The 19,215-nt window shown below is 42.0% G+C and overlaps 1 protein-coding gene across 2 annotated transcripts in view; it reads right to left on the bottom strand.

The window, feature by feature from the left end:
• CRIP2 (cysteine rich protein 2) overlaps window positions 1-19,215 on the bottom strand; it is a 161,750-nt gene that overhangs the window by 19,653 nt on the left and 122,882 nt on the right. The window lies entirely within an intron of this gene.

The raw sequence follows: 19,215 nt of genomic DNA, 5'->3' as shown, positions 1-19,215 counted from the left end.
TGATAAAATGAAGGAGATATTAATGGGAAGGAGGGAGGGAGGCAGTGAGGGAAGGAAGGAACCATAATGCTGATGTGGCACTCCATGAAATTGAGTTTGACACCCTTGCCATAGCAGAATGCTTTCATTTATCATTTATTATGTTATGATCCTGTTCATATATATATATATGATACATACTATGTAATATATAATAATATTATAATATAGTAATATATTGTGATCCTGCTGATAAACCTTTGGAGGAAGACAAATGGAGATGTGTCACACATAGAAGGAATAATAAAAAAGCAAGTATATCTAACCCATATCTAACAAATCACTACTGTCCAATCTAACCCAACCAGAAGCAGCCCCATTAAAATTGACCAATCGATTTCTCCCCCCAGAAGAAAATATGCAGGTCCAAGTTTTCCTTCCTCAAAGAAAACTTGCAGACATCTAGAAAAGAGACATAATCAAATAGCCCTTTAAAAAAATCATATCAACAAACACACCTGAGATAAACAGAAAAGCACCCCAGACTGCACCCCTCCCTCCAAAAAAGGAAGGTGAGTGTTGGTGATAGAAGATTCTATTCTCAAAGGAACAGAACCAGCCATCTGCAGACTGGACATACAATCTTGGGAGATATGTTGTCTCCCTGGAGCAAAAATCAAGGATGTGGTGGAGAACCTAACCAAAATAATTAGGTCCACAGATTAGCCCCTTTCCTCCTTCACATTGGGACAATGACACAACGAAGAACCTGAATACAATACTGAAAGATTATAAGCAACTAAGGCAAGTAAGTTAAGAAGCAAAAAACACAAGTATCTCATCAGTACTCCCAACAAAAGGTCAACACTCGTTGAGGGAAAAAGGAATCATAGAAATAAACAACTGGCTAAAGGGTTTATGTAGCCAAGAAAACTTTGGTTTCCTGGACCATGGACTGCATTACCTAAAAGAAGGACTCTTGGCAAGGGATGAGCTGCACCTCACAAAAACAGGAGAAAATTTACTCGGAAAAAGATTGGCCCAACTCATCACAAGGGCTTTAAACAAACCACAAAGGTGATGGTAAATGGAGATATGACTGAAAAGGTTAATATTAAGAAGGAAACAAGGCAGGGATGCCCCTTGTCGCCATTACTATTTGTTACTATTACTATTTGATATTAGAAGTACTAAATAGGAATATCAGACAAGATAAGGAGATAAAAGGTATGGAAATAAAAAAGGAAAAATATAAGCTACAGGCATTTGCAGATGATTTAGTTTTTATCCTAGAAGATCCACTAGAAACAGGACCTAAGTTAATAAAAAATAGAAGAGTATGGAGAAGTGGCAGGATTAAAAATGTTACAGAGAAGCAGAAATAAGAGTTAATGAAGAGATTAGATATCCAGATCACGAAGAAAGTTAAATATCTAGGGATTCAGTTAACAGCAAGATGTGTGATGATTAAGGAAGATAATTATTATAAATTGATACAACAAATTAATATAGATCTGGAAAAAATTGCAATTATCATTAATAGGGAGAATAGCAACAATCAAAATGAATATATTGCCAAGATTTCTGTCCGTTTCAAACAATTCCGATAAAATTGGAGAAAAAATATTTTGAAGATCTTGATAAAATAATATTAAAATATATTTGGCAAGGGAAAAAAACAAGAATTAACTTTAAAATGTTACAGGACACAAGAACTAGAGGAGGGTTTGGACTACCTAACTGCTATACTAGCAGGCCGCAGTGTTAACAATGGATGAAAGAATGATTGTATTGAGGAATAAAAGATTATCTGGAGCAGTGGTCGCCAACCAGTGGGCCATGAGAAAAATTTGGCAGGCCATGGAGAAATCTCACCCCCAGAGCACCCCCCCCAAAGCAATTAATCCAGACTGTGCAGAAACACAAAGCTGCTCAGCCTCACAAACCCTCCCCGCCCACTCCTTACCCGGCAAACTTGACTGCTAAATTGCTATTTTTCCTTTTTCTGACCATCATCTGTTCTGTCTAATTTGTGGGTGTGGCTTGGTAGTCATGTGACTGGCTGGGCATGGCTTGTATGTAAATATTATAAATATTTATATAAATATTGAATTTTTTTTTACAAAAACAGCAACTTTTACCCCAAATCAGGCAAAGCAGGCAGGCAGATTGAGTTGCTCACAGAATCACAGATTCATTCAGAAATCAATCTATCTCCCATTGGCTAGCTCAGTCTGTCACATAAAATTTGCTTGCAAGCAAACTTACAAAATTAACTCACAACGCACCATGTATGTAAATATTGATTTTTTTTTTATAAAAAAGCAACTTTTATCCAAAATCAGGCAAAGTAGGCAGATTGAATTGCTCACAGAATCATTCAGTGATCTATCTATCTGCCATCGGCTAGCTCAGTCTCTCAAATTTGCTTGCCGTGAGTCTGCACTGAATTTGCTTGCAAGCAAACCTTCAGTCCTAAGGGAGGTTTGGCTGTGCTTAGCTAGAAAGCAAGAACCATTTCCAGTTAGAACAGAACCAGTTAGTGGTCCCTGGGATCTAAAATTATGAGTTTGGTGGTACCTGAGGTCCAAAAGGTTGGCAACCCCTGATCTGGAGGGCATGATTTGTAATTGGGTTGGTATGGGAAAAGTAAGATACACGGTTACTTTCAAATACATTATATAAGAAATGTTTTATTGTTAATATGGGAGAAAATTAGAGAACAGCACTACTTCAAGATACCAGCCTTTTGACAATGGAAGCACTTATTCATCCAAATATTATCAATATGGGAAATATTGTTAGATACAAAGACATTTTGAATGATCAGGATGAGCTCAGAACTAAACAAGAATTAAAGAAGCAAGGGATCGATATGGTTTGGTATATGCAAATACAGGCTAGATATGAAAAAGATGCTAAATTAGATGGTTTCTATAAAGAATTGACAAAATTGAATAAAATACTAACAGGAACAGAAGAGAAACTGATAAAAATGTATAGTTATTTATTGGGTATTAAAATGGAAGAAGAACAAGTGAAAGAGACAATGATAGCATGGGCTACGGCAGAAACTATGGGACAGAAACTGTAAATTAACAATGTCAACTGCATACCAAGAAAATTTGTATAAGATGTTTTGTAGATGGCAATTTGTGCCGGCAAGACTGGCAAAGATGTTTAAAGATAAATCAGCTAAATGTTGGAAATGCCATCAGACACCTGGATCATATTATCATATGTGCTGGTCATGTGTAGAAGCCAAAAGATATTGGACAAAAAAACATACGTGGTTGGAAAACATGATACAGCAACATATTGATTTAAAACCTGAAATATTTCTGTTGGGGATTATACCTGAAACTTATAGTAAAGAGAAGACAAACTTAATTATTCATGTATTAATTGCAGTTAGAATTGTATTTGCACAAAATTGGAAAAGTGAACAGATTCCGACAGATGAGAATGTGATCAGGAAAATATTAGAATGTGCAGAAATGAACAGGCTAACACTTGTGATTAAAGAGAAGGAACAAACTGAATATTATATGATATGGAACTATTTTATCCATGGCTGGAGAATAAATATAGAAGTTAGAAACTAAAGAAGGCTAGCGAAAAATAGTAAGCATGTGAATAGAATTAAATATGTTCAGATGGGGATTGTTATAGTAATCAGGTATATTATGTACATCAATATTAAGTAAGAATAGAGTATTAATGTTAAAGTAATGAATATGTATAAACTGTAATTGTTATTGCACAAGATATTTGTACCCAGACGACACACTGTTTAAATGGAAGATGGATAGTTTATATAAAATAAAATATTTTTTTTAAAAGGGCTTTAAATTAAAATTGAGGGGGGAAGGTGACCAATCTTTAGAATCTCTAGAACACAAAACCAATCATAAATCCCAAGAAAACAAATCAAACAAAGAGGTAAGGAGTGATGGGAAAAAAGAAAAACCCAAACAACAATGAGAAGATGCAGGAACCATATTCATGGACAGAAATAAAAGTCTTAAATTTTATATACAAATGCTCAAAGCTTTTATTTATTTATTTTTATTTATTTGATTTGTCAATCACTTACAAGATAATAGGTATAAGTATATACATAGTTATGAATACATGAAATAGGTACATATAAGAAAAATAAAAGAAACAATAGGACAGGGATGGTAGGCACGTTGGTGTGCTTATGAACACCCGCTACAGACCTCTTAGGAAAGGGGTGAGGTCAATAGTAGACAGTCTAAGGTTAAAGATTTTGGGGTTTGGGGAAGAAACCACAGAGTCAGGTAGAGTATTCCAGACATTGACCACTCTGTTGCTGAAGTCGTATTTCCTGCAATCAAGTTTGGTGCAATTAACCTTGAGTTTGTAACTATTGTGTGCTCTTGTATTGTTTTGGTTGAAGCTGAAGTATTCATTGACAGGTAGGACATTGCAATGTATGATTTTATATACTATACTTAGATCGAACCAAAGGCAGTGTAGTTCCAGGTTTTCTAGATCTAGCATTTCGAGTCTGGTGGCATAAGGTATTCTGCAACGAGTAGATGAGTGGAGAACTCTTGTGAAATATTTTGGGACTTTCTCAACTGTGTTAATATCAGATATGTAATGTGGGTTCCAGACCGATGAGCTGTATTCGAGTATTGGTCTAGCAAATGTTTTGTATGCTCTAGTTAGTAATGTGATATTACCAGAAAAAAAGCTATGTAAGATTAGGTTAACAACTCTTAATGCCTTTTTGGCTATGTAGTTACAGTGGGCTCTAGCACTTAGATCATTAGAGAAGAGTATTCCAAGGTCCTTTACAGAGCTTGGATCATCAACAAGGTCTTGACTATTCAGCTTGTATTTTATTTTCTGTTTTTTTTGCCAATATGTAAGACAGAGCATTTATTTGTTGAGATTTGAAGTTGCCATTTGTTTGACCATTCTGATACATAGTCAAGATCTTTTTGAAGGGTAGCAGTATTGTCTGTGGCATTGAATAGCTTTACATCATCAGGGAAGAGAACACAGTTGCTCTTAATATGATCACAGAGGTCATTTATGTAGAATATGAAGAGAGTTGGTCCTAGAACACTGCCTTGGGGGACACCACTGTTGACAGGTACAGAATTTGATAGGACACTCCCAATTTTGACCATTTGTTGTCTGACAGGAATGCTTCTATCCAGTTATGCAGTTGTCCAGAGATACCATAAGATTTTAGTTTTAGGAGTAGTTTGTCGTGTACCACTGAATCAAAGGCTTTACAGAAGTCTATGTAGATTGCATCTATTGTTTTGCCCTGATAGAGTTGTGTAGTCCATATGTTTTTGCAGTGTAAGAGTTGCAGATTACAGGATAGTTTTTTTCTGAAACCAAATTGTTTATTGGAGAGTACGTTGTTTGTCTCTAAGTGGAGGATGATGGATTGGTTAAGAATTGATTCCATGACTTTACAGGTGACGCAGCATAAGGAGATTGGTCTGTAATTTTCAACTAGGCTGAGGTTTCCCTTTTTGAAGATGGGGATGACCATGGCTTGTGACCATAGGTTAGGCAAGGAGCTGGTCCTGAAAGATTTTTCAAAGATTATGCTTAGAGGCTCTACTATGCCAGTAGATAGCTTTTTTAAGTAGTAGGCACATATTCCGTCTGGTTCAATAGATAGAGATGGTTTTAGATTGCATAGTGCTTTTTCAACATTGTCTTCTGTAAAATCGATATGCGTTAGATCATTGTAGTTTTCTGTGGTTCGACTAGGAAATACTGGGCATGATCCATTGCTGTTTACAGCTTGGGGAACAAACAGGGTAAACTAGAAGCAATAGTATATGAGGGTAGGTATGACATAGTTGCCATTATAGAAACCTGATGGGACGAAACCCATGACTGGAATATACTGATGCATGGAAAAAAATGTTCAAAAGAAATATATCAACAAAAAGAGGTAGAGTTGCACTATATGTGAGAGACCACTACATATCTATAGAAATGCACATAATCAAAGATAAAACTCCTCAAGAATGTATGTGGGTCAATATAAAAGGGGAAAAAGTGACACTGCCATATGTTTACAGTACAGGCCACCCAGCTAATCAGAAGAAATAAATGCCAACCAGTTAACAAATGTATGGGAGACTAACTATTCAAATATCAACTGGGAGACCAACTCTGCAGCAAGTGGGAGATGAAATAGATTTCCAACCAACTAGCCAACAACTTTATCATCCAAAAGATATAGGAGGGAACTAGAAGTAAAGCTATACTGGACCTAATTCTTACTAATGGAGAAGAACTGATAGTTGGAGTAGAAATTGTTGGAACTTTGGATGAAAGTGACAACTTCATACTAGGATTCAATATAATGCAAACCCAAGCAATATAAAATAATCCAAACAGTGTCTTAAACTTTCAAAGAGCTGATGTTGACAAACTCAGAGAGGGCATAGGAAAGATTTCATGGATAAAAATCCTAAAGGTGAAAACAAGAAGCATGGGAAACTCTGAAAAATGTGATCATAAAGGACCAGTCCACTACAATACCACTAAAAGGGAAAAACAAGAAATTCAAGAAGAAATCAGCATGGCTGCACAAAGATCTCTCTGACAAATTGAAAGACAAAAATGACAAGCACAAAAAATGGAAAGAGGGACACATAAATAAGGCTGATTATTACCAGATAGCCAGAACATGCAAAGATGAAGTCAAGAAAGCAAAGGCTCAGAATGAACTAAGGCTTGCTACAAAAGTCAAAGATAATTTTAAAAAGTTTCTTTCAACATATTAATAACAAGAAAAAAGTCAAGGAAACAGCCCACTAAAGAGAGAAGATGTCAAGGAAGTAACTGGCAGTTGGGAGAAAGCAGAGCTGCTTAATTCTTTCTTTGCATTGGTCTTTGTGCAAAAAGAAACTATAGCCCAACCTACCAAAAACACAACTGTAAAAAACAGACTAGAAATAAAAGTTAAAATAAGCAAAAATATAGTAAGAGAACACCTGTCTGATCTTGATGAATACAAATCACCAGGACCTGATGGATTACACCCCAAAGTTCTAAAAAACCAATGAGATCAATCAGTCTAACATCTATACCTGGGAAGATCTTGGAAAAGATAATAAAAAAAAAGATCTGTGAACAACTAAAAGCAAATAAAGTTCTAACTAGTATCCAGCATGTGTTTGTTTAAAACAGATGGTGCCAAACCAATCTTATTTCATTTTTTTGATAAAGTCATTAAATTAGTAGACCAGAGAAATGCTGTAGACATAGTATACTTAGATTTCAGTAAGACATTTGATAAAGTACACCAGAATCTACTTAGTAAGCTAGAAAAATATGGAATAGACAATATCATCACCAGATGGATTTGTAGCTGACTGACAAATTGTACTCAACAAGTTAATGGTACTATATCCACATGGAGAGAAGTCAGTAGTGAGGTACCACAAGGCTCCATCTTTATAAATGACTTAGAAAAGGAATAGAAGGGGAACCCATCAAATGTGCAGATTATACTATACTCCAGAAGACAAGCTCAGGATCCAAAAAGATCTTGTCAAACTTGAACAATGGGTCCTGTCCAACCAAATGAATTTTAATGTGGGGAAAAGCAAAGTTTTACATTTATTCAGGAAAAATCAAAGGTATAAGTACAGATTAGACGAGACCTGGCTCAAAAACAGTAACTGTGAGAAGGACCTTGGAGTCCTAGTGGATGATCACTTGAATATGAGCCAGTAGCAGCCAAAAAAGCAAATACAATCCTGGGTTGTATAAACAGAGGTACAGAATCAAGATCACAAGAAATATTGGTGCCACTTTAGTAAGACCACACCTGAAATACTGCAACAAACTTTGGTTACCATACTACCTAGAAAATGTTGCGACTTTGGAAAAAGTTCAAAGAGCAACTAAGATGATCAAAGGCCTAGAGACTAATTCATATGAAGAATGGCTCTAGGTTTTGGGTTTTGCTGGTCTAAAGAAAAGAAGAATTATGGGTGACATGATAGCAGTATTCCAGTATTTGAAGGGCTGCCATAAAGAAGAGGGGGTCGTTTTTTTCTTCAAAGCACCAGAGGGCAGGAGAAGAAATAATGGTTGGAAACTAATCAAAGAGAGAAGCAACCTGGAATTAAGGAGAAACTTCCTAACAATGAGGACAATTAACCAGTGAAACAACTTGCCTTCAGAAATCATGGGTGCTCACTGAAGAGAGACTTATCTGAAATGGCATAGGTTCTCCTGCTTGAGCAAGGCGTTTGACTCTAAGGTCCCTTCCTACTCTACTTGCAGTCAGGATTCCAACGATCACCCTAATCATGAGTCTTGAGCCAAACTTCAAAAAACTTTGAAGAATTCATTAGCGACACACTGGCCGATTCTGGCATACGTAATTAGTAACCTGTGACTCTGCTTTCCCCCTTCCCCATGGGTGTGCCATAAGCCAGTTTCCCCAATTAAGCACATACACGTGCTAGGTGTCATTCATCACATTCTCCAATTAAATTTTTTTGTGGGCAAAAGCTTCAGTTGCTTAGCTACAATCTTTTTAAAGATAAAGTTGGAATATGCTTCTAAGTTCATTTGCCATATGTCCCCCCCTCTTCCTTATGCCAACATGAAAACAAGTGTAGGAATGTTTTTCAAGTTGAAATCCGGCTGCCCTCACTTCTTGAAAGCGATCTGTGCAGAGCAACAACTAGTTGAGTGCAGGTATAAAATTTATGGTTGTGACCCTCTGTTGAGGTAATTCCCCGTTAGGAGAATAGGTGCATACAAGGAGGTGCATACAGGTAGTGAAAGTAATGAAGAATAATACACAAACAGCACACAGATACACTGTACAGTAAATGTAGGTTTTTACTTCCAATAAACGTTTAAGCACAGTCCAAGATAAGCAGTCCAAGTCATTCACAGGTAAGGCAGTCAGTGTTCAGTTCAGGGATAATCCAAATATCAAAGTCCAGTATCAAAAAACAGTTCAGTAACAGACTTACATCAACGATCAGTAACAGTCATTAGGAGGAATGGCAATACTCTCCAACAGAGGGAAACAGAGACTCCCACTCTCTTCTGAGACTAAACAACCCCAGGTTTTTGGCTCCATCTTATGGCCATTTGCGGAACCACCCCCAATTAGTTTTAGGATTCTCTAAAAGATACAGTATTAAAATGTCTATCCTGGTTTATATATTTCCAACCCAAATAACAGTTAGGTGACTTATATTCCTAACACCCTCCCCCCAGACTTGGTTGGATTTTTTGCATGGAATCTTGTACATTCCTACTCTTTTACCCAAGATGCCTCTGATAAGGGGTAGCCATTCCACTTGATTAAGTATTGGAGTTGTCTCCTGTACCACCTCGAATCAAGGGTTCATTGCACGTCATAATGGGTTTGGCCTCCTATGACCACAGGGTCTGGGGGCTCATGAGGTAGAGGTCTCAGGGTTGATCCAACCATGGGTTTTAAGAGGTTACTATGGAATACTGGATGTATTTTCCCTAACAATCAGGGCAATTTCAATTGCACCGTGACTGGGTTGATAATCTTTACTATGGAGAATGGTCCCATAAACTTTGGCCCCCGTTTCTTGTTAGTGAGTTTTAACCTCAGAGGTAAACTTTCTCCCCCAACTGGAATGAGAAGTGAACCATATCCCCTAACTGGAATGGTTGTTGCAATGCTCAGTATTTATCTGCCTGTTTCTTATAAGTCTGTCGCTTTAGCCAGTGCTTTTTAAACATTCTCCCAAGTTGCTTTCAGCATTGACATCCAATCAGTCAGGCTGACTGATGAGGAGGGATCCCTTGGATACTCAGGCATTGGGACGAAGTCCATATCGCTCACTATTCTGAAAGGGATTAGTCCTGAGCTGCTGTGAACAGCATTATTGTATGCAACCTCTGCGAAAGGCAAGAAGTCCACCCAATTGGACTGCTGATAATTCATGTAGCACCTCAAGTATTGCTCCACCATGACATTCAGTCTCTCTGCCCCCCCTCCCATTGGTGCTCGGATGAAAGGCCGAGCTAAGATCCTGGGACGACCCAGTAGACCACAGGAACTCCCTCCAGAACTTAGCCGTGAACTGAACCCCTTGGTCTGAGATAATTCTTTGTGGTACTCCATGCAGGCGGTAGATGTGCTTCAGGAACAGCTTGGCTAACTGGTGAGCTGAGGGTAGTCTGCTGCACAGTATGAAGTGCGCCTGTTTGGAGAATAAGTCTATTACAGTCCAGATCACTGTGTTCCCCCCATTTTTCAGTAACTCCACTATGAAGTCCTTTGCAATCTCCTCCCATGGCCTTGTCAGCTCTGCTACTGTTTGTAGCAGTCTGGGGGGTTCCTGGTCATTTTTTCATTGCGGCACAGATGGTGCAACTTTTCACAGAACTGTCCACAACTTTCTTTATGCCTGGCCACCAGAATTGCCTCCATGCTAAGTGTAAAGTCTTTAAGAACCTGAAGTGGCCTGCTGGTTTGGTGTCATGGCTCTTGTGGAGGAATAGGATGCATAGGGATTCTGGGAGATCATCTCTTTTTGTCAAGATGTGTTGATAGTCCTGGAACCAGGGGTCTGCTAGCAGTTCACTTTTGAGTTTCGTGGTTAGGTCACTTGTGGGTTGGTCTTGCCAGTCGCGATGTTGTCTGATGGTTACTATTTGGGTAGAGGGGATGATGGCATTCATGACCTCCTCCTGTTCACATTTACACCAGGGCATGCGTCAGCCAGAAAGTTCCTCCCCCCTTGGATGTATTTTAGCACAAAGTCGAATCAGTTGAAATATTGAGCCCAGCGGACTTGTTTGGGTGATAGTTTTCACAGGGTCCTAAGGGCCTCCAGATTTTTATGGTCGGTCCAGACTTTGAACAGTCTCTGCCCCCCTTCCAGCAGGTGGTGCCAGGTTTGCACTGCCCATCTCACTATGAAAGCCTCTTTTTCCCATGCAGACCATCACCTCTCTGTGTCCGTGAGCTTAGGGGAGTGTAGATGCAGGGTTGTAGGCTTCTTTGGTTATTTCTTTGGAGTAACACTGGTCCCACTGCTACATTGCTGGCATCCACTTGAACGATGAAGGGTTGTTTGGGGTCAGGATGCTTCAGCACTGGTTCTTTTACAAACAGTTCTTTCAGTGTTTCAAATGCTTTTCGGCAGGTTAGGTCCCACTGTAGGGGTTTTCCTGGGTGGGATTTCGTTCCTGGGCTCGCTGTATTTAGGAGGTCCCTCAGGAGTTTGGCAATCCTCGCAAAGGAGGGGATGAACTACCGGTTAGAAGTTTGCAAACCCCAAGAAGCTTTGTAGCTGTCTTGGGTGCGAGGGGGCTGCCAGCCTAGAAAGGCTTGTACTTTGGCTGGGTCCATCTCTATGCCCTCATTTGAGACTCAGTAACCCAGGTAGACTAACTGGTTAAATTCGCATTTTGACAGTTTGACGTACAGGTTTGCCACTAGAAGTTTTTTCAGTACCTGGCGGATTAGGGATATATAGTTGTCCATGGTCTCAGTGTAGATGAGGATATCATACAGGTAGACAAGGACCCCTTTATAGAGGTGTTTATGTAGCACCTTGTTTATTAACTGCATGAACACCACCAGGGGGGTCCTGTAGTCTGCAAGGCATGACTTTGAATTGGAAGCTCCCTAGGGGGCAGTTGAACGCTGTTTGTTAGTGTTTGGGGATAAACCCCCAAGCAGAGTATGCAGCAGCAGTCAAGCCAGGCAGGCAAATGAGAGAGAGAGTGGGCCCAAGAGTATACACACACTGGAGACAAAAACACTGTTTGTTATAAATAATAAATAGTTATTTATTGCACACAGAGATTAAGAAGTGTCATTCAGTCCATATATCATTATCCAGTATATCCATCCAGTTATCAAGTCCATTAACAGTAAATACAATGTCCTTATCTGCTTGTAAATCTTCTCCTCCCGATACCTTTCTCTCAAAGACAACGCTGAATCCTCAGCTCACTAGGCAAACAGTCCTTGTGTTCAGTTGAAATGGTATCTGGCACAGTAGCCATCCAGAATAAGCAGATAGACGTTCCAGCAGGCAGCAGACCAGGAACAGAACCAGGTGCATCCAGAAGCCGCGTCTATTACGTTTCCCTTCCTACCTTTATTACTGCCTGCAACCGCACCCACAATGACATTGCAGTTTCTTGTGCTTAAAGCTACAAAACACTTTAATCCTAGGTTTACATATTTATTCAACCCAAACCTGGTTGGTGTATCCATATACCCAACACTGTTTTCTATTTATCTCCCTCCCTGATGTGGACTCGGTAGTATGCTTCTCTGAAGTCTAATTTGGTAAAGGCCTTCCCCTTGGCCAGGTGAGATAGCATGTCCTTCATGAGCGGGAAGGGGTATAGATTGTGTACACACAGACCATTTATAGTCCATGCATAATTTCATGGTCCCATCTTTTTTCTCTTTGAACAGGACTGGGGCTATAACCCATGGCTTGGCTGGCTCAATGTATCCTCTTGCTAGGTTTTTGTCTATGTATTTGTGCATTTCTTGCATTTCCCGGGGCATCAGGTAGCTTTGCTCTGGGGATGATTTCTCTAGCGCAGTCTGTCTCACGGTGGGAAGGTAGGACGTTGCACTCAGTCTCGCCGAACACCTCCATGAGGTCCTGATATTCTCTTGGGATCTGTTTGGCCTCTGGGGTTTTGTCGTAGGTGGCTGCTAGTTGTTCAGGTGGGCTCTCTGGGAGGGTTCCCTGCATGGGCAGTGCTTCTATTTGCTGATGAGGAGGGGGGTGGGGTCTCCTTGCTATCCTCAGTCTGCGGCTGCCCCCTGCCACCAGATAGTCGGGCCCCACTTTTCTAGCCAGGAGAGTCCCAGTATGACTGCATCTGTCATTTTGGGGGCCACTATGAATTGTTTCTCAGTGATCTGCTAGCTCTAATCTCACTAGTTTGGTTGAGTGGCATGGGCCCCTCCCAATAGGGACCTATCAACCTGTTCAAACCGGATCGGGTGGGCCAACCTTTTTGCTCTAATTCCCAGTTTCAGGACTGTGGTCAGGTTGATCAGACATATAGTGCAGCCCGAGTCTATTAGGGCTTGGAAAGTCCCGAGTCCCTGTTTTTGTGGCTATGAGTTGCAGTGGGAAGACAAAAGGGGAGACCAGTCCACTCATCATTGGGCCATTTTCACCCTTGTCCTTGCTGTCATAGGAATCCGGCGACTGGTCATCGTTGCCTGGGTTTTTTCCCCCCCTTCAGCTGGGTGAGGAGCAGTGGTAGGATTCAAATGTTTTTTACTACCAGTGGGCGTGGCTTGGTGGGCATGGCACAGGAAGGTTACTGCAAAATCCCATTCCCTCCCCACCCCACTAACTTGCTTTCCAGCTCCGTTCTGCCATGCAGGGCAAAAAAAGAAGACCCAGCTGGCCAGCTGGGACTCAGGAGGCAGAGAATAGATGGGAGATGGGCCAGTCAGAGGTGGTATTTGCCGGTTCTCTGAACAACTGAAAATTTCCACTACCGGTTCTCCAGAACTGGTCAGAACCTGCTGAATACCATCTCTGGTGGGGAGGGATCTCTGCAGCCTGAAGGGCCTTGTGGGGCACGTTGGTGGCACGTCTGGGGCCTTGTTCTGGTTGTGCCTTGGGCAGTGGCTCTGGCTTTGGTTTCAGAGCTGGGGTTGCGCACACCATTGCCATGTGGTCCATTCCTCCGCATCTGTAGCATTTAATTGAGCTTCGTGGGATGGTTGGTTTTGGGGACAGTTGTGGTGCTGTAGTCAGCTGGGTGGTCTCTGGTCTGGTTGATCTCTCTGCTTGGTGTCCTGATGTTTCATGTCGTTGATGCGTAATCCCCCATTGACTTTTATGGCCACTCAGAACCACTCAGAGAGTCTGTTCAGGATGTCTCAATAGGCGGTTCCTTGGCCAATTTGCTTGTCCAGGCTTGTTCTGAAAAAATGGACCAGCATCCGCTCAGGCAAAAGGGGTAGCTTCCCACTTATTTTCCTGAATTCATGGATGTGTTCCTTAATGAGCCGCCCTCCCTGCTTTAGACTGATGAGCTCATCTTCTGTGTACGGGTCCTCCTCTGCCCCCTTTGTGGCCTCTATATCCTGCAGTTGGGAGCCCTTCTCTTGTGGAGGATTGCTAGCCATCCTCTGGCTTCTCCTTCTAGCTCCTCAGAAATGGTATTCACCATAGCTCTGGGGGATGGGTAGAGATGTCCATAGTGTTCTTGGTGGATCTCATCTGAGTCAAGGAATAGAGCTAGCTGGTCTGGGTGCCCATCAAATATTTTCCTGAACTGGGGTGGATCATTGAGCACTATTCCCCCTTCCTCCTGTCGCCCTCCATAAGCCTGAGCTTGAGGTGGCTGGCCTTCTTCCCCAGCTCCAGTTTGTAGAGAGGGAGGGGGCTACCTTCTGTTTGGGGAAGGCACTGGCTGCAGCTTCGGACTCCTCTTTCTTCTGGTGGGTGGAGAAGGAGGGCTGTGATCTTGCCTGCTCCTCCTCAAAGTGATGGAAGCAAAAGAATAAGTGATTTCAAGGTCTGCTAGTTTTGCAGAGCAAAATTGGAACAGAATTGATGCAAATTTATGGAATGATTCACTTAGTAACTGTGATCCATTTAGTGATGGTAATTCAGTGATGGTGTCAGCATTCAGGGAGGAGAAGCTGAAAAAGATATGAAGCAAGAGAGGGCTGGAGCAGTCAATACCACGCAGGTCAGAGTGATGGAACAAAGGGATTTCACCTGACAGGTATTCTCCTAAAACGTTAAGGTGTATAATGTATGGTATGATCCAAGAAACTATAAGGAAGTATTGGCATTACCTAACATTGAACAAGTAAAGTGGAAAGAAGCCATAGATAAGGAAATCAAATCCATGGGAGAACATGAAGTATTCCCATCTATGACCTTGCCACAGGGTGAAGGGGGTATATAAAAAGAAAGTACTACCCAATAATGAGATATAATATAAAGCAAGGTTAGTGGCACAAGGTTTTTCACAGATGAAAAATGTGCACTATGATGAGGTATTCACACCAAGTGTAAAGAGTGAAAGCATCAAGCTGCCACTAGTGTTGGCAGTGGCACATGGTCATAAAATTCGGCATTTTGACATAATCATTGCATTCCTCAATGCAGAATTATAGGAAAAAATGTACATGGTTCAAGCACCAGGGTATGAAAGTAAAAAGCCTAACATGATGTATACATTGAACAAGGCCATTTATGGGCTGAAGCAGTCAGCCAGGAATTGGAATATATGTTTAGATACTGCATTGAAGGGTCTTGGGTTCAAGAGTTGCAAGGCTGATGGTTGCATATACACTGGAAAGTTACAAGGTGGGGATTGTCAACTATTAGCATTTATGGATGATCTTTGTTTCATTGCAAAGGATATCACAGGTAAAAGAATTTGCTAATAAGTTGGAGAAGAAATTTGAATTAAAGAATTTGGAAGAAATAAAAAAATACCTCAGTATAGAGATACAAAAGACTGAGAAGGAACGTTGGCTTCCCTGAATGTTCATTTTCTGTCTATGTGGAGGGAATCCAGATAGGATGAGGTTAACTCTGCTTAAACCAGTTGGACTGAGTCTGCTCAAATTCAAGTTCCGCCCCTTTGCTGAAGCCAGTTTTTGACGAAGCATCAAGGCAGACGAAACGTGATTCCACTAGTGTATATAAACAGTCACACATTAATGCACCCCCCTAGCCCACCCCAGACTAGACGAACCAGGGTGGGGCTGGACTCACTCCACATAGACAGAAAATTAACATTTAGGTAAGCCAATGTTCCTTTTCCTGCCTATGGTTACATGAGTCCAGATAGGATGGGATAGCCTGCTAATTCCAGGGAGGGCAATAGTCTGGTCCTACTTACATCAGTGTTCATGTACACTTTGCAGGACTCTTCTGCCGAAAGTGGCATCCGCCGCAGCGAAGGCATCAGTGCGATAATGGCAAATAGAAGTAGATGGAGAAGACCAGGTGGCCGCTCTGCAAATTTCCTCAATGCGGGCTTGGGTAGTTGTTGTTGCTGCTCTCCTGGTGGAATGTGCTGTCACTCCTCTTGGAATCGGAAGAGCCGAAGTGTGGTAAGCCTTAGCAATGCAGGCCCTAAGCCACCTGCCCCCCCCATCGTTGGCAACACCTTCAACCCCAGGGGGGCGTGAATAAGTACACCAACGCGCCTACCGTCCCTGTCCTATTGTTTCTTTTATTTTTCTTATATGTATCCATGTATTCATAATTATGTTTTTACTTATACCTATTATCTTGTAAGCAATTGACAAACCAAATAAAATAAAAAATAAAATAAAAAAGTGGGTTCAAATGATACAAACAGGGCCTCCGTCCTGTGGAATGGAAGGGTCCTCTGGATGTAAGTCTTCAAAGCCCTCTGTACATCCAGAGTGTGCCATGATCGCTCGAGAGAGTGGGAAGGAGTAGGACAAAAATTGGGAAGGACAAGTTCCTGTGCTCTATGAAATCTGGAATTGATTTTAGGTATAAAGGAAAGATCCAACTGCAACACCACTCTGCATGGAAGACACACAAGCCCTCCTTGACAGAAAGAGCGGCTAACTCCGAAATCCTCCTAGCCGAGGTAATGGCTATGAGGAATGCCACCTTGAGAGAGAGGAAATACAAGGTTATGGATTTAAGTGGTTCAAAAGGTGGAGACATTAAGGCTTTTAGAACTTTGGGAAGATCCCAAGTGGGAAATCTGTGAACCACTAGTGGCCTTATGTTGGAAGCCCCTTTTAAAAATTTACGAATGGTCGGATTGAGAGACAGGGAACCTTTATGATGCAAAAACAAAACTGAGGAAAGGGCTGCCACCTGTCTATGCAAGGTATTAGTGGAGAGTCCCTTGTTGAGACCCTCCTGCAAAAAGTCCAAAATATTGGCCACAGAAGCCGAAATGGGGGAAATCTTGGATTTCGAAAGCTTTCCAAGTGGCTTGGTAAATTCTGTTAGTGGAAGGCCTTCTGGCTGCTAGGATGGTCTGGGTGGCCTTCTCAGAAATCTTTTGCTTCCTCAGCGCACTCCACTCAACCGCCATGCAGTCAGTTAGAACCACTGGGGTGTGAGACTTCTCCTTGGAGAAGAGAGACTTTGAGAGGAGGGATTCTCCAAAGTGTGGAGCACGAGAGGTTCACCAGGTCCGCGAACCAAGGATGTCTGGGCCAGTATGGAGCTAATAACAATACCTCCTCCTCCTCCTGCAAGATATTCCGAATCACCGCTGGTAACAACAGAAGAGGTGGGAAGGCATACAGCAGCCCCCAAGGCCAATGGCACCTCAGGGCATTGGTCCCTTCTCCCTGGTGCGCGAACCTGGTAAAGAATCTGGGAAGTTGGGCATTGGTCGGAGAGGCGAACAGGTCCACCACTGGAAGTCTGAATATCTGAACCAGCTCCTGAAACAGAAGAGGGGGAATACTCCACTCTGAGGGGTCAATTTTTGCTCTACTTAGCCAATCAGCTTGTGTATTATCTCCCCCGGAGATGTGTTCCGCCCCTAACAGAAAGCAGATTCTTTTCTGCCCAAAGTCCCAGACACTCAGCCTCTAACATAAGAGCTTGGAATCTGGTACCTCCCTGTCTATTAATGTGACCCTTGGTGGTGGTATTGTCCATCAAGACAAGGACACGGGAGTGAAATATGTGTGACCTAAATTGTTTAAGAGCAAATCTGACTGCTCTTAATTCTAGTCAATTAATACTCTTCCCTTTTTCTATTGGAGACCACAGGCCCTGTGCCAAATTCAACTCTAGATGGTCTCCCCAGCCAGAGACTGGCATCCATGGTGATGACTATATGGGAAGGTTCTTTGAATGGTTGTCCAGCATGTAAGGCTGGAGAAGACCACCACAACAATGACCTCTTGATTGATGTAGGGACCCTGATAGCCGAATGACTTCTTCTTTTGATGAGGCAAAAGGAACCACTGAAGCTTTCTGAAGCCTGTCCCAAGGCACAATGGAGATGGTAGACATCATTTTCCCTAATAGTTTGGATAGAGAAGCTAGGGTGGAAGAATGAGCCTTCACAATCTCCCCAATCATAGAATGCAGACTGTCTATCCTCTCTTGTGAGAGAAAAACTTTTCAAGAAAGTGTATGTTAGCCCCCAAATGCAATGAAGTTGTGGAAGGAGAAAAATGGCTTTTCTTCTTATTTATGGAAAATCCATGGTCTTGCAACATGTTAATGGTGGTCTGTAGATCCCTTAGGGCAGTGGCCCCCAACCTTTTTTGTGCCGCGGCCCAGTACCGGCATCACAAAATCATCCGTGGCCCGGTACCAGCATCAGCACGCATGGCAAGGCGAGCCGAGTGACCGGCCAGCCAGCCGTCCCCCGCTTCTCCCCGCCACCTTCAACTCCTACTTTGTACCTGTGTCGATGGGCTTCGGGACGGTCGCTTGGCTCACCTTGCCATGCGTGCTGAAAGAATCCTCGTGCTTTAGTTTTGTTTGAAGCCGCCCCCCCTCGATGAAACTAAGGCGCGAGGATTCTTTCAGCACCCAAACGCCGCTTTCTACCCGGAAAAGCTCACTGGACGCATTTTTTCATCAAAACAAGATGGCGGCGCCCAGCAAACCGGCGCCCCGGTAGAAATTGTTCCACAGATCGGTCCCGGTCCAGCGACCGGTGGTTGGGGACCCCTGCCTTAGGGCATGGTTCTTAGAAGTAGACTGGATTAAAATGTCATCTAAGTAACATTGAACCCTAATGGGGATATTCTTCAAACGGACTGCCAGGGCTGCCAAGATTTTTGTAAAAACCCTGGACACAGAAGACAAGCCAAAGGACATGTCCCTGTATTGGAAATGTTTGCCTTGGTAAGTGAAACGTAAGTATTGCCTATGTGACTGACAAATTCTGATATGAAGATAAGCTTCAGTTAGATCTATAGAAGTGAGGAAGTCACCCTCCCTGACGCCAGCCAAGATAGCCTGTAGTGAATGCATCCTGAAATGCTTGTACAAAACAAATTTATTGAGCCTTTTAAGATCTAAGATGGCTCGCCATCCCCCAGAAGATTTAGGTACCACAAACAGACGGGAATAGAATCCCTTGCGGTGTTGGTTAATGGGGACCTTTTGTATGGCCCTGATATCTAACAGGTGTTGAATTGCTTGTTCCGCCAACTGTCTACGAGAGGGTATTCTGGAGACTGAACAAGGTACAAAAGATCTGGGAGGGGATCGAAATTCGAGGGAT

This window comes from Pseudonaja textilis, chromosome 3 (genome assembly GCF_049901715.1).
Source record: "Pseudonaja textilis isolate UNSWEBS1 chromosome 3, rPseTex1.2, whole genome shotgun sequence".
NCBI classification, from domain to species: Eukaryota; Metazoa; Chordata; class Lepidosauria; order Squamata; family Elapidae; genus Pseudonaja; species Pseudonaja textilis.
Note: the sequence above shows the minus strand (reverse complement) of the source record. Positions and strands in the feature narration are given on the sequence as shown.